This window comes from Pagrus major, chromosome 7 (assembly GCF_040436345.1).
Source record: "Pagrus major chromosome 7, Pma_NU_1.0".
NCBI classification, from domain to species: Eukaryota; Metazoa; Chordata; class Actinopteri; order Spariformes; family Sparidae; genus Pagrus; species Pagrus major.
The window spans coordinates 35,064,276-35,081,191 of record NC_133221.1 but is presented as its reverse complement, the minus strand read 5'-3'; the positions used below and the strand labels follow the sequence as shown (position 1 = coordinate 35,081,191).

The following is a 16,916-nucleotide window of genomic DNA, read 5'->3' as shown; positions in this document are numbered from 1 at the left end:
TGCTTCCTAACGTAGAAAGGGGGCGGGACCATTGAAACACAAGAGTAGAGGGATATAAAATGATACGCTCAGGAGAAGGAGCTCACCTTTGCTCAGACCACTGGAAAGGGAACCATCTCTCCACAAGTCAGTCAGACAGTTAGCATTTGTTTGCAGGCCTGAAGAAAACCCAGACAGGGTCGAAACAATGCCCCAGGCACTCGTATTTTTTGTTTAAAACATTTAAAAACAATTTCATTTCTTTAGTTTATATCAAAATTTGAGTTTAAAAATATTAATTCAGATAAAACAGTTCATTTCATAAATGAATAACAAACATCTACGTTATTACATATATACCAAAAGGCTACACCAGAATTAAAAAACAATTGAAAAATATTTACCCACAAGGATGGGAAATTTTGATGGAGGGTGGACTGTGGTCCGATACAGCAAGAGACGCCGATGCACCAACCAACCCTATTGGAACTATTGGGACTGGGGGGTCGAGTACGACCGGGGGAACGACTGTGCACCACCTGTCCCCTTCAGGGGGCAGGCTCAGTTCCCTCAGCCTAACCCTATCTAATTTATTTTGAAAGTATGGTTTCACATAGACAGGACATGGAGCTCGGTGGGATGGTTATTTGGCCGGATTTCCCCCTCACGGTCCTTGGACCTGGCATGCTTTGACTTATTACACCATTTTATCGCACTGGTTTTGTGTGCCTACCTGTTTTATTCGATAATTATTTGCATTCTTATTCATTAACCCTTTCTCATCTCAGGGGGCTGCAACCCACGCCATCCCCCACCCTACCGATGCTCCATTCCTCTTTTTACAGATATTTTATATGAATTCTTATTTAACAAATGAATAGAAAACCCCCCCACTCCTATTACCCCTTTCCCCCTCTCTTTTTCTGTTTCCTCCACTTTAATCCGGCAATCATTTTACATGCCCCCACAGATTTAATGGCATCATCCCTCGATGGTGCAAGACATAACTTTCCACCTATCACACAGGGGGACCCGGGTTCACGTCCATCACTCAACCATGTATATAATCCTTACTGTATTTATATATTGCTCCTCCTGACCAGCACAAGGAGGAACACTCTTCCCAGAACGACACCCGGGTTCGAGTCCCACATCAACCTTCTGAGCACTCCTCCTTATGCTCACATTGACACACACCCACGCATTATAGCTGAGTGGACGGGGCTTCGCTCTTCCTTGCTGCCCGTGCAAACAAACCTCCCCAGGTAACTTAACAACACTATTTCCTCTACCTAACCCTAACCCCGCTTCCATGGAAAGACTATTGCCCTAATTATTAACTCTGCCAAGGAGGTTATGTTTTTGCCAGCATTTGTTTGTTTGTCTGTCTGACTGTTAGCAAGATTACTCAAAAAGTTATGGATGGATTTTGGTGAAATTTTCAGGACTGGTAGGTTATGTCCCAAGAAACAATCCATTACATTTTGGTGAAGAAGAGCATGGTTCACCAGTGAGTACACATTCACACAAACACCAAATTTCTGAGTAAAGCAGTCATACAACACAGTATAAGATGATAAACCTTCAACTTAAATCCATTCATACCGTTCAGATTGAAGCTGGGTCAACATTTACTGCATGTGAGGAGGAGTCAGAGTGTGAGGGTGCTGAGGTAAAATGCCACACAAGCAATTTTAGTGACTTTAGTATTTAACATGCACAAATTAAAATTGATGTGACATATACAGTAGTCCTTAAATATACAACAGAATGTGATTATATACTAAATCAAATGTCTGTCAGGCCTGGGCTAGGAAGGAGGACTCAGGAGCAGAATTAGGACAATTAGAGCAGGCTTTTATTGAGAAATTTGGTTTCTTCACTTGAACTCTTGAGCAAGGTGACAAACAAATACGCTATAAAGCACAATATCTAATCTGCTGGCTAAAAAAAACAAGCAACAGCACTACAACAAAATGAGGCAAAACAACCTCAAAGAAAAAGGAATAAGGGAACCGAAAATCACTCCTGAGGAGGCAAATAAAAGGACTAAGAACTAAACTACTCTGGCTCACTGGCTATGAAAACTTATAACAAAAAATCACTCCAATCGGAGGAAGAAGAAAAGGCTATAAACATAAACTACTCTCTCGACTGACTATGAAAAAGAATGAAACAAATGAGGCACTCCACCGGAGGCAAACAAATGGCTATAAACTAGACCTGGAATTCACTGAGAAAAATTACAAACAAAAAGTCACTCACTTAAGAAGATCAAGAACAGAAATACAAACTTTGACTCTTGGCGTGATCAAGGCTGTGAATGAGGGCTGGGGTGCGTGACGAATACAACACTCTGGTACAGAACAAAGGGAGACGCAGACTATAAGACACATCAGGTGAGGGAACACAGGTGGAAACAATTAGGGATTAGAGGAGACATCAGACTGGTGGCACATGAGGAAGGGCAAGTGACCTGAAACGAGAGGAGAGTTACTTTTCAAAATAGAACAGGAAGTTCACGAGACACAAAACCCAGGACAGGACATTCCTCACCATGGTGTGACAATGTCCAAATTCTTAACAACTATATTCTGATTTACTGTGACATGGTAGAGTCAGCCAGATTGCTGCAATTGTAGTTCATTGAAGGAGGAGGAGGCTCGCATTTCTAGCAGTTCCAGCAGTTCAGAGGACTTGCCAACATTGGCACCACTGCCTGTGAGTGAAACACACAAATTTATACAATGTCTTTAGCCCCGCGATCATGGCTAGAAGTACTAGTTTTGTTGTTGTATGCTTTAACAACACTGTTTTGCTGCTTTGAAAATGTGTCCCTTCCATTTTATTTACTTTCCACTGTAAAAAAGAAAACTGCCCTCTGAGCTTCGAGGCCTTGGCAGGATTACCTTCAAAACAATGCACATGACAGTGTTTATTTTCCCCCTTTTGTTTGTCCACCTTTTGGATCAAAGAAGATCTAAAGGAGTTTGCGGAGCTGGTTACAGCGGCAAAGGAGCTAAATCTGACATTGGACAACATCCGTGGAAGGCTGAGGAAACTGTTTGTATTTGCCAGACTTCTACCAGAAGGACAGCTGGAATTGAGGTACGTTGGGGAAAAAATGGCATAGCGTAATGCAATAAGCTCACATTACCAATTTTACTTTAAATTGCAAGGTGTAACCCTAACCCTAATCAGTCCCAATGTAGCATTCCTACTCATTGAAAATATTGCACAGAAATCACTACTGTAATTACAAGGATAACTCATATTCCAAAAGTGAAATCTTAGATGCTAACTCTAATTAAAAATGGGTGAATTTTGCTAATTAGCGATCAGCATTCCCAACAAGCGATCCTCCATGCCAAACTACTTCAAAAAAGAGACTTGAGTGACTATTGACAACACTCCCAGAATGCTTCTCGGTACACTATTGGGGAATGTAAACTCTTTCAGACATCAAAGGGTCACAGCCTTCAAAGGAGAATATAATAATCTCTCATTGAGGCATTGGCAGCCATTCAAATAAAAGATGATGATAAAAGCTTTCAAAAACTGTAATCACAGGCCTGATAGGTTGCCCATTAAGTAATCAGAAAGTGGCTGGTTTAGGATATAAATTCAGGAAGGGAGGCCAAGATGGCGGCGCTCTAGTAAGACGTGTTTTTCAAGCTCTCTCAGGTAATTTAGGAGGTTTGTGGTTAAACAACCAATGTGAAGTTTAAGATGCGCATTGGCCAACGCACAAGTAACTACTTTACACATTAAACTGAAATTAAGTCGAATGGGGAAAAAGGAAAGGCAGGAAAATATCGTTCACAACCACAGAGATGGAGGAAGCTAACGGCGACATACTTGGTACATCAAACGAGGCCGAGGCTAGCAACAAGCTAGTCTCCATCAAGGATTTGAAGGTTCCTAGTGGACATGAGTTAATGGAGGACAGTAACTGGTTTGAGGCTAACCAAGACCCTCAACATATCTGCCTCGCTGTCCCACTTCCAGACACTCCGATTAAACCTCCACCAAAGAAGATAAAGACAGGTGGCGGAGAGAACGCGGAAATACTGGAAGCAATTCGCGTGCTCTCTGGAAAGCATGATGAGACTTTACGTACTGTCTCCGCCATAAAGACAACAACGGAGTTAACTTTGAAGCACCTGGAGAAATTATCCGCAACCGTCCAGCAACTCACTCTCGACGTTAACCAACAAAAACAAACAGTGGACGGCTTGAAAAACGTGGTTAAAAAACTGCAAACTGAGAACAAAGACAGATGGAGTAGATCGACCATCATCCTATTTGCATTGAGATGTCTTCGGGACGCGATATGGAGAAAGGGGGGAAGGCTCCAAGTTTCTGCTCGACAAAAAACTGAGAATCTCCGAAGCACTGTCTCCAGAAGACAAGGCAGCGAGAAAGAAACTGTGGCCCCTGGTTAAGAACGCAAGAGAGGAGGGGAAGAAAGCCTCCTTCTGCGGCCCGTTTGTTTTCATAAACGGGAGGAAGATTGATCCTTCAGAGATAACCTGAATGCAGTTAGACTGAGTAAATTTCAAGTATAGTGTGTTATAAGCACCTACACTGCACCTTATTAACATGGTAAAATAAGAAACTTTGTTATAAGATCATTATTATTAATGGACCTTTTATCATCCTCATTTCTCCAAACGGTGCTTAATGTGTTTCTTTTTCTGGTTATGCTATAAGAGTTTACTGATAAATAATTTGCCATTTATTTATTTTACTGAATGGTTAAAAGAAAGCTAGAGGAGCTTCATTTATAGATATAAGTTGTTTACACAGATGACAGCTACAATGTTTGCATCTAACCCATCGATTCATTGGTGGTTATGGTTTTTGGGAGATATCGCAAGTTCTTTATAGAGGTATCTTTCCTTTGGCATATTTCGGATTTATGGAAATAATTTCCACTGTTACATTTAACATATTTCATTATGTTAAGAATCCTATAAGCTCATAGATTCTACCTATGCTGAAACTTGATTTACTCTAATCTCAAATTCATGATAGTTAATGCTACAGAATTACTTTATTTCTTGGCGTTGGCCTGTTTATACGGTTTTTAATCACCACCTCACTTCTGGTGGATTTTCTTCAGCACATTCCAAGGTTTTTTCAGTGTTTAACTGTTTAAAAGGTATACTTTTTTATTTATTTATTTATTTTTCCTTCTCTCCTATTTTTCTGTCTTATGGATTTTAAGTTTAACTATCTTAATGTCATGTCGTTAAATGTCAGGGGTATTAGGGACATTACTAAGAGGAAAGCGATTTTTTTGCTTTGCAGGAGAAATGAGGCTGACTTAATTTTACTTCAAGAAACACATTCTTGTGAGTCAGATACAAAGTTTTGGAAAATACAATGGGGTAACTTAGTTCACTTTAGTCATGGCACTAATCACTCAGCTGGGGTGCTAATTTTTCTACACAAGTTTAAAGGGGATGTTCTTGAAACAGTGCCTTCTGATAATGGTAGATGGATTGCACTAATAATTAAACAAGACAATGCTCTCTTCATCGTTTGCAATATATATGGGTTTAATTCTCATGCTTCCAACAAGATTTTATTTAATGAAATAATAGCAAAACTGACAGAATTCCACAAGAAATACAATGGATCACATATAATTTTGTGTGGTGACTTTAATGAATGTCCAGATGATATGACAGATACCCTCCTAGATTAAATCAAACTTCTCAGAATAATAACCTCATTTCATTACTTTGTTCCAACCTCTCCTTGACTGATGCGTGGCGTTTTTTTTAATCCCTCTACAAAAGATTTCACCTGGTGTAATAGAGGACTATCCTTAAAATCTAGAATTGACTTATTTCTAATTTCATCTTCTTCCCTTCAATATGTAAAAGATGTTAGCCATCTATATGCCCCCTTATCGGATCATAAGCAAATCATTCTGAAGCTAGCCTCTAATCAGGAAACCTTTGGTATGCGAGGTTATTGGAAATTCAATAATTCTCTTCTAAAAGATGTCTTTCAATAATGCCGTTAAAAACCTTACAAGATACTCTTAGTGATGGCCTTAATGATAATTATAGGAAAAAATGGGAGTTCTTCAAATATAAAGTTAGGTATATTGCTATCAAAAGAAGTAAAGAATTAAAGAATGAAAAACACAAGCTAGAAACAGATCTGACGTACAATCTTAGCCTTTTACTCAATAAAGAACACATTTCTTTGGAAGAAGAGCTCGAAGTAAAGAACATCCAGTTACAACTGGATCAATTTTATCTAGATTTGGCAAAAGGTGCATTTGTTAGATCGAGGGCCAAATGGCTAGAGGAAGGAGAAAGGAATAATTACTTTTTTGCTCTAGAAAAAAGAAATGTGAAAAGAAAATCATTAACTGCCCTTAATATTAACCCTCGAAAGATCCGAATTTGATAAGTGAGTTTGTTTCTGATTTTTACAGAAAACTGTATAATTCTAACTTTAATGCAAAGGATTGTGCATGTTTTCTAGGAAAAATTCAGACTAATATTCCCTTAATTACTGAAGATTTCAAATCTATATGTGACTCTGACCTGTCAACTATTGAACTCAAAAATGCATTATTCTCAATGAAGAAAGGAAAGTCACCAGGTATTGACGGCTTATCTGTCGAATTCTATACTCACTTTTGGGAATCTATTCAAAACTCATTATTTATGTACAAGGAATGCATCAGTCAAGGAGAGATGATGGCTACAATGAAGCAGGGTATTATATCTCTTATTCCCAAGCCGGATAAAGACCCCATAATAATAGAGAATTGGCATCCTATTACTCTCCTAACAATTGATTATAAAATATTGGCTTAGTGTATGCCAACAGGTTAAAAGTAGGGCTAGACATGATTATTGCAGAAACTCAAACAGGTTTTATGAAAAATCGACATATTAGCAGCAACATTAGACTCATTTTAAATTTATTAGACTATGCTAATGAAGTTAACACCGAGGCTCTTATTTTGTTCTTAGACTTTTATAAGGCCTTTGATACGATTGAGCACAACTTTCTTTTTCAGTCCCTCAAAGTTTCGGTTTTGGGAATAACTTTGTTGATATTGTCAATGAGAAACAATGAGAAATTTGAGGGTATCTCAATTTTTGGCAGAGAATTAAAAATCTCCCAACTGGCAGATGACACTACACTTTTTTTGAAAGACAAGAATCAACTCTCTAATGCTATTACTCTAATTAACCAATTTTCTAACGCCTCAGGTCTAAAACTTAATATGTCCAAATGTGAAATTTTGTCTTTGCATAATTCCAGTGATTCTACAATTGAAAATATCCCAGTAAAGACTTCTGTTAAATATTTAGGAATATTCATAACTAAAGATCTTACAGCTAGGCAACATTTACATTTCTCAAACAGACTAAAAAAAAAAAATCTATTTTTAACATTTGGCTTCAAAGGGACTTGTCTGTTCTAGGTAGAGTTCTTCTCTCTTAAGCAGAAGGCTTGTCTCACTTCGTATATCCAGCATTGTCCCTATTTGTAAGTGAACCAACAACCACACAAGTCAATAAAATTTTCTTAGACTTCATCTGGAAAAATAAATCGCATAAACTTAAGAAATGTGTACTCTCCAACAGTAAGGCAGAAGGAGGTCTTGAAGTCCTAGATTTTAGCGACACTGTCAACACCTTTAAGGTCAACTGGTTGAGAAAGTGTCTCAGAAACCTTGACTCTATCTGGTTTTTCATCCCAAACAACATCTTTAATAAAATTGGAGGTCTTTCCTTTCTTTTGAAATGTAATTTTTTACCTAATAGATTACCATTCAAACTATCAAAATGTCATCAACAATCCCTCCGAGCATGGAAGCTGGCTTTTGTCCACAATTTCTCACCTCACAAAGCTTTCCGCTAGAATAATAGCGATATTCTTATAAGAAACAAATCCTTATTCTTGCCAAAATGGTTTGAAAGAGGTATCATCCATATCCTCGATCTTTTTGATAATGCTGGTAATATGTTGTCTTATGAACGTTTCATGTCTGTACAGTTTTCCTGTTCCCTCCAGAGAATTTATATCTGTAACTCGTGCTATCCCAATAGAGTTAATTCAACTTATAAAAAGCCACTTGAGTTACAGTGAATATAAAACAAGTCAACCTGTACTGATGCTGAGTGGCATTGAACTAACAGATAGAAAGTGTAATAATAAACATATTCGTCAGTGTTTTCAAAGAATGAATAGAGTTGTACCTAGAGGCAAGTTTAACTGGAGGTCCCAAATAGAGGACATAAACTGGAAAAGAGCTTGGCTTCTACCCCACAAATATTGCATATCTAACAAGGCTAAAGAAGTACATTTTAAAATACTGCATAAGATATACCCAGTTAGTAGTATTATTGCTAAGTTTATAGATGATGATTCCTGTACTTTTTGTAATCATAATACAGAAACAATTTCACATCTGTTTTTTTATTGTGACATGTCTAAAAGGTTTTGGAGTGATCTTGAATCTCATTTTTTTGATGCTGCTAACTGTCTACTCTCTTACCCTCAAGGATGTTATTTGCTACTATGTTAACCCAGAAGATAATGCTTTTGAACACTTGATGAACTGTTATCCTATATGCAAAATGTTTTATTCACAAACAAAAATTTGCAAAATCCTTACCTAAATTTGCTCCTTTTCTCCTGGAACTGAGCTCTTTGCTCAAATCTCTAATTTTGATAAATAACAAAAAAAGTAATACCTTACTGAGTCATTATGAAAAGTTTTTCCCTGAAGCCCCTGCTTGAACCATGTATTTATTTATTTTTGTATTTATTTTTATATTTGTACTCTGTTTTATTTATTGTTTATGTCCTCAATGTGCTGTTTGTTATTGTGTACCTTGCTGTTTTGTACATTCAAATTGTTCAATAAAATTGTTTAAATTAAAAATAAATAAATAAATTCAGGAAGTGTCTTGTTCACTGTAGACAGGCCACCAGGATTCACGTCAGAAAACAGTAAGATGAAATGATACAGATAAAATCCCAATTAGTGCTGCTTTCAATTTTTGGATTTAAATCGAAAACACAAATTACCGGGGTAAAATGAAAAGCAGTGATTGTTCCAATATTGGCATTATAGCCGCCAATGAAAGGACCCATATATTCCAAATATTGAATACAAAACTCTAATGACATATTAATTATTATTGTTATAAAATATGGTATTTTCTCTATTTCAAGGACCGTGTTGGAATGTCTTTCTCACGACCCAATTCGCTACTTAGGGATGCAAGTACGGACTGTGAAGTGAATTTTGTGTTAAATGGTTTGCAACATGTAGCGTGTTGTCGGCTTTGCTGCATATGTACACGGTAGCACTGTTGGTAAAATTCACAAATGTATTTCCAGCAATCTTCAGATGAAGATGTAGATTCAGGACATTAAGGAGGGAGAGGAGGAGCTAGGCTCACAGTTGACTACACATGATATAATGCGCATGCACACACGCAACCTTAATTTTTTTTTTTAAAGTACTTTATTAAAAGTCTGAATAAAGCAGGAGTAAACAGAAGATGTGTAACTATTGACTGTTTAAATATGTGAATTTTCTTTTTGTATTGCAAGGAGCCTGGTGAGGACAAAGAGCCTGTAAAGGGCGAGTGGACCGTCCAAGTACCTGGTATGTAACATTCCCCAAATGCCGTTTTGCTTCCTAGTGATTCCAGAGATGGAGACATATTACAAAAGCCTATCCAGCTCCCTAACCCACTCCAAAATGGAGATAGTAGTGTCTAATTTACTTGATTATTTTGTTACATGTAGTCTCTGCTTATATTCAGATGCCACAAACAACGATGCAAAGAACCTGGGCAGCAAGAGTCCTTGGCAGGGTGGCTGCCCCGCAAATCCCAGACACCCTTCATTGCCTTGTAAGACCAACATGTTCTTCATTTTCTTGTTAAAGTGTGCTGCATTTTAGACTCATGACATCAGTTGAAACTTAAACACTCTACATTCTCTTCCAGCCCACTGGTGATGTGCCTCCACCTCAAGCACACGTTGTGGTTGTAAGGACTGGGGTGAGGGTAATACACAACAGCGTTCATGACTGTAGAGTCATACCGCTAGCTCTACGTAAGTATGTAGGGAGCAACCTTCTATTCGAATATTAGAAAGAGTATGGCCTTGACCTGCTTTATATGGAAAATGCCCCAAGATGAATGAAGAACTTACGTTATGGTTTGGCACTATAAACATCAAATAGACTTTACAGACACCCTTGAGAGAGACAAGAGAAGGGAGGCACTCAAGCGTGTGTATGGTTTACTGAGTGGGTATATTGCATGTATCAATGGCCACAGGAAGGTGGTCATCACCAACCTTGCGGTGGAGGAGTTTGCCCAGGCAGAGGAGGATGAGTTGGAACGGAGGATAACTCGAGTAAGAGGATGCACCAAATTACAGCACATAGTGTAGAGTACTTCCCTTTCCACATATTGAATGTCAACTGTCAATGAATTCCAATATATCCTCTAAATTCCTTTATATTCCATGTATGGGTCACAATTTGCTATGCTTCCAAATACAGCATGAAAGTGCTCTACTTTCCACATAATGAAAACTGCTAATTAATCCAAACTTAGCCTCTAACTTCCTTTACATTCCGGATATGGGCAATGATTTGCTATTATTCCACATTTCCACTACATGTCGGGGCTTGCTTGCTTGTTTCCTTCACAGGTTAAAGACCACAAAACCAAAGAGCTTTGGTCATGCCCTGATTCCACTTACGAAGAGATAGTACATGTGGTTTTACCGACTAATGTACAACCTACACAACTACCTAACCGGCAACTCTGAACTGGTATTTTCCAACAACAACGGTGGCCCATATCATGAAATACTCACTGCTTTTCAGAACTGCTGGGAGTCATTTGGCCTTCCAGGGAGGCCAACGCTCTCCCTGCTTTGCAGCGGCATCAGCATCAGCACGTGCAAGACATTTTTGTCAGATATTAATGACAAGTGTGCACAATTGTAATTGTGCACAACTATTAATGTATTTGTAATTGTTTCATTTTCTGTAGGTTGGGCGAAGTTTGGAGGAGAGCAAGAAGGGAAACATCCACAGGCTGATGTGCCACTCAACAGCCACAGCAGAGAAATCCTATGAGGCTGACCTGGGCTTTGGCGAAGCTTTCCAGATGCGTGAAGACACAGCCAATCGCGCTTGCAAAGACAAACAAAAACAGGTGCAAGATCTACACCAACATGCAGGGTGAGAGCACAAAAAGAGTTGACAAGGACAACAGTTTTTCCATGACTTAAGAGGGAGCAGATAAGGGCAAGAAATGTGTTGCGAAGGAGACAGGACACAAGGAGGGCACAATGCAGTGTGACAGTGACGCAGGAACAAGCAAGAGCATAACACAGGGCAAAGGAAAGAAGATGACGAAGAGACATATACGAGACAGTGGCAGCAGCAAAAGCTCAGAAGGAGGCAGCAGCCAAAAGTAAAAAAAATGATGACAAAGAGGCTTAGAAAAGACAGACACAATGACCCCAAGAGACCAGCTGACAATGTGGTAGAGGTTGGCTCATCTTCAGAGGAAGAGGAGGATGTAACAAAGACAACAGGGGCACCGGTTTGGGAAGATGCTGTAAGAAAGACAGTGAAACCGCACAAGGCCAAGAAACGTCCCAAGCTGTCTTGCACCCCAGTGAAGTCTACTGGGAAACATAACGAGGCCAAAAAAATTACCAGGCTTTCCTGCTCCCCAGTGAAGTCTCCTAGGGCGAGAAACAAAAGCCCAAGAGCAAAGTACATTTACCTCCAAAAGAAGGTAAATGACTCTCCTCTCAAGAAACTCATCAGCTCTAGACGGCTTTGCCCACAAATGTGCCAGGTAGTGGCTCCAAGGCTTTGGAGGACCTGAAGAGGCAGAGAGCAGTAAGAGCTAGAAAAGGTCTTTATCTCCAGGAACTTCAGGGGGCACCTTCTGGATCTCCTCCTTGGTCTGCTGCCTGTGCTGCAACACCTTCTGGACCTCTTTAAGGAACTTTAAAAATGAAAGGACAAAAAAAATGTCAACAGTTCAATTGTTGCAGTGATTGTACAAAAAAACTGAAAATCACAACAGTTTTTGTTAAAGATTGTATTTGAGTTTTATTTTAATACATTTTTAAAAAAGATTAATAATTATTTTAGTTAAAAATGTAAAGACGTTATTTTACTTTAAATTAATTCAAAACCTTTTTTCCAATAATAATGTTCATATGTTCAAATAAAGACTTCTGGAAAGTCAGTGTTTGACAGAAGTTTTTCTTCTACAGGGATTAGCTGAAAGCATTGATAACCATTCCAAAATGTGTATTTTTATTTTCTAAACTGCAGTATCACCACAAAACATACTCTCAACTGGACCTTTTTTTTATGCTGAAGCATCATCTTTCCTCTGTGGTTTCCTGTGATATAGGATCCATCCTTATATCGGACCACTCACCAGTCTATCTTCAGCTATCTATCCCCCAACAAACAAGAACTGGAAGTTTAACTCTTCACTTCTCACAAATGTTGAAGCTTGTAACAAAATAAGACTATGGCTTGACCAATACAGGCAAGATAATGCAGCTTCCCCTGTCACTTCTGTGGTAATATGGGATGCAGCCAAAGCCGTGATTAGAGGGCAGTTGATGTCATACACATCTGCAAGAAAGAAAAATATTACCAAACAAACTGAACTACTTACAAAGGAGCTTGTCAACTTGGAGACACTTCAGTCACCCACAGATGAAAACTTGAAGCTTAATGACGTCAGAAACCGTCTCAACCTTACTCAAACCGAACATATAAAAAAACTCCTGTTCTTTACTAAACAGCAATATAATGAGTATGAAAATAAACCTAGCAGGCTCTTAGCGTACCAGCTTAAAAAAGAAAGCGCCAACCGCATACGCAATGCAAAGGGACAGCTAAAATATGACTTGCAGTCAATAGTCTTCTTTTATAGATTTTTTTTTCTAAGCAATTATACTCATCTGAAAACCCCTCTGATTGACATTAACATGTTTTTAGAAAATGTATCTCTCCTCTCCATCTCTGAAGAAGATAAACAATACCTGAACTCTCCCTTCACCTCAAAAGAAGTTCTACAGGCAATTATGTCTCTGTCTTCTGGGAAAACTCCAGGATTAGATGGATACTGTGCAGAGTTCTATAAGACCTTTTGGCCACAGATTGAACCTCTCCTTATGCCTATGGTTACAGATTTCTTTGAAAATGGGACCCTTCCCAAATCAATGAAGACAGCTGTCATATCATTGATACATAAAAAAGATAAAGACATTGCAGAATGTACATCATTTGGTCCAATTTCGTTACTACCAGTTGATTTTAAGATTATTGCTAGATTAATTGCACATAGACTAGAAGACATTCTTCCTCAGCTAATTAACCCCGACCAGGCAGGTTTTGTAAAGGCACGATATGCGACATAATATTTGAAGGCTGTTAGACATAGTGTACCACTCGACCCTTTGCAACCAACCAGCTATGATAATATCCCTTGATGCAGAAAAAGTGTTTGATAGGGTCGAGTGGTCATACTTACTTTGGGTTTTGGAGAAGTTTAATTTTGGCGATAGATGTATCAGTTGGGTCAAAGCAATGTACAGTAATCCACAAGCTCAAATATGTGTTAATGGTGCTGTCTCAGAAAAATTTAACTTAAGCAGAGGCTGTCGACAGGGATGTCCCCTCTGCCGTTTTTATTTAATTTAGCGATCGAACCCCTTGCTGAAGTCATAAGGACAAGTGAAGAAATTTCCGGTATTCAGTTTGGGACAACAGATAATAGAATATCATATGCCGATGATATCGTTCTGTACCTTGCCGATCCAGAGAGATCAGTCCCAGAAGTTAGATCTTATTGACAAGTTCGGAATATAGTTCACGCGAGTCTCCCTCACAGCGTTTGCACTACGGAAGCCGCGCCAGACAAGATCAACGAGACTCGCGATAGATACACGCCGGTATTTACATCCTGCTGTGAGTTTCAAAGTTTCAAATCACTAGTGCAGGCAGATCCCTCTTGTGTTTGTGTCAAGTTTCTTTAAGTTTTGCCATGCAATTTTCCCACTTGAAAAGGGATGGAGTCATCTACTCAGAGGTTTAACTGGAATTCACTTAATGACCAGGCAGCTTTTCCTTTTCTTCCTTTTTATTTTCCTTTTTTTTTTCCAAGTGCCATTAGCCATCAGGCATTAGGTGAAAAACCTTTCAAACATAGAACACACAAAAAGAAAACATGTTTAAATTCTGTACATAATGCCAATGATATTTCAAATGACTAATAGGAAAGTATACAAAAGGCCAGAAAAATACCTAAATAAATAAATATTGTGAAACCCAAAACTGTTTATATTACATTGCAAATTAAGTGCAAATAAAGTTACCCACAGCTGTCAATTGTTTTAGCATGTTGTCAGGTAAGTATGAATTTCACTTCTTTTTAATATTTATTGTTAGTCTTTTTATTTTTTAATGCATTTTAACAAATTGTCTCAATTTCAATTGTATTTTAACATGAATTACTTTTCAACCTTAATCACATTTTATGGTCAGATTTTAATAAATAAAGTGAAATTAGTCTTTACACAAGTATGAAATGCTCAAATCATGCTATACTTAAATTGCTTTTGTGATTAACACAACCCAATCAATTTTCATTTAATAATTTACCAAGTTTCAAGATCAAAGTGAAACCCTCAGATGTGCTCAATACATAAGTACCAGTTAATCTTTACATTCTATATATGGTACATTCTCAACACATTTCATTAGACTCAGGACGTTAACAAACAATCAGCACACGTGGGCATTAAGTGTTTAATAAGCCACGCGTTACTGGGCAACCAACCCCCTGGCTAAGCTAGCGCTAACACAAACAATCAGCAATTGAACCTCCGTAGCAAGAGTCTCTGTTCACTCGTCTTACCGGCTGCCTCTCTGGTTTTTGTAGAAGCTCTCTTCTGCATGGGCTCACTGCAGGGTTCAGGCGACGAGAGAACTGTCTCCTTCCCTGCCACTGTTTGCGTGTGATTGATTGATGATGATCTGCACCTGCGATGATGTGCGCCGTTTTTTATGGTCCGGCCAGCAACTGTGCAATGGTTCCTCCTTCCGTTTTTTTGTAGTTCTTTTGCACTTTTTTTGTAGTTCTTTTTAATTATCACTCATCATTATCACAAGTTGATCCCCCGCCCCCCTCCCCCTTACCTCTTCTGACACACACAACCTGTGTGACTCTCAGCAGCAAGTTGACGTGACAATGAGGTCGCCCCAGCGCCCACTCCACTAACTTGACATGGAAATGAGGTAGTCTAGAAAACTGGCAAGTTTTGTTTTGTCTTTTTTTTTTTTTTTTTTTTTTTTTGACATACATGACTCACATAGATTGCGCCCTTGGCGGTCGCCCACATTGCCCATAGCAAAAACCGGCCCTGGTCTCGGACGCCATCAACACTCTTCACATAGATTATTGCTGTTGGAGGGTACCCCCGCGGGTCTCCAGCTGCACTTTGAGGAATAAGAAACTACACCGGACTTCTCATCAGCATGAGGGTGAGTCGATAATGACTGAATTTCGTTCTAGAGTGAACTATTCCTTTAAGGCCTGGCTACATGTTAAGAGGTTCTGTGGGTCGTCTGCTAGAATTTCTTTGTTAGCTCTTTTATCCTCTAACCCGGACTTGCCATCCTCAATCGGAAAGTCCTTGCTTACAAAATGGAAAGATCATGGTTTACACAATTTTAAAGACATATTCAATGAAGGCCGCCTTAAGTCATTTCCTTAATTAAGGTCGGAGTTTAAAATCCCTAAACAAGACTTTAATAAATATTTACAAATTTGTCACCTAGTTACTACTCTAGAAAGATCTGGACGGTTGTGTTTGGGGCTAACAAGTCTGGAAGAAATTTTGAATAGTGCTACTTCGTTGAAGGGAAAATCTCTTTGATTTACAATACTCTGCTAGACCATCATAGTTCTTCCTATACGCCACTTAGAAATATATAGCAAAAAAGTTCTGGGATGCAACCTAAGTAGAGATCAATGGGACGCTATATGTCAAAATGTATTTACATCACTGTTCTGTAATAAAATAATTGAACAGAATTATAAGTTAATGTACAGAATGTACCTTACCCCAGTTCGTTTAAACAAGATATATCCTAATTCTTCCTCTAAATGCCATCGTTGTAAAATATGTATAGGATCTGTCATTAGCGTTTTCTGGGAAATACCGAAATTTACGACGATAACCGACGTCATTTTGCCCCTGTCGGTATATTCGGTGTTTAAAAAAAAAAAGGAAAAGTCGTTTTTGTCTTGTTTGGCTGTGTGTGTTGGTAGGCTACCGCTATGTTCATGTCCCTTTAAGACGCTCGGCTGTACTAGTATACAGCGCGTGTAGTCACGTGACTCCATCCAGTCTGTTACAAGAAGGGAAAGAGACGTGAGACGGAGAAAATGGAGCACGCGGGGTCAAAAGATAAGGCGGCTGCTGCTGCGGCTGCTGTCGAATCTCTTTATAACAGACTGTATTTTTAATACTTTGTGTTTGAAGGAAATTTAAGTTATTTTACACTTTGAACATGGATTAAAGTTCTCCGTCGCTATGACGGATTTCGGTCATTCAAACTTCACAGAGGCGACTTGTGAGATCAAAGCAGATCAGAGAGCTGTTGGCTGATTTTTATTGACAGATTGTCACACTCTACAGCCAATGGTGTCGTTAACAGCGTGTGCGCGCCTGACCAATGACAGTGTAGTGACCCACACAGGGCGGGATCTCAGCACGGAGCGGTGCTAAAGTTTAGCTGCTTAGCTAGCAAGGACTCGTCGCGCTGCTACGTTATCAGCTGAGTTTAGTCAGCACGTGAGAACCCGTCTGAC

At 38.9% G+C, this 16,916-nt stretch overlaps 1 long non-coding RNA gene across 1 annotated transcript; it reads left to right on the top strand.

Annotated features, from left to right (window-relative positions):
• The first annotated feature begins 2,791 nt into the window (after nt 1–2,791).
• On the top strand, nt 2,792–10,016 carry LOC141000142 (uncharacterized). The gene is made up of 3 exons (XR_012179518.1): nt 2,792–3,087; nt 9,801–9,890; nt 9,987–10,016. It is a non-coding gene; the product is annotated as an uncharacterized lncRNA (long non-coding RNA).
• The last annotated feature ends 6,900 nt before the right edge of the window (nt 10,017–16,916 follow it).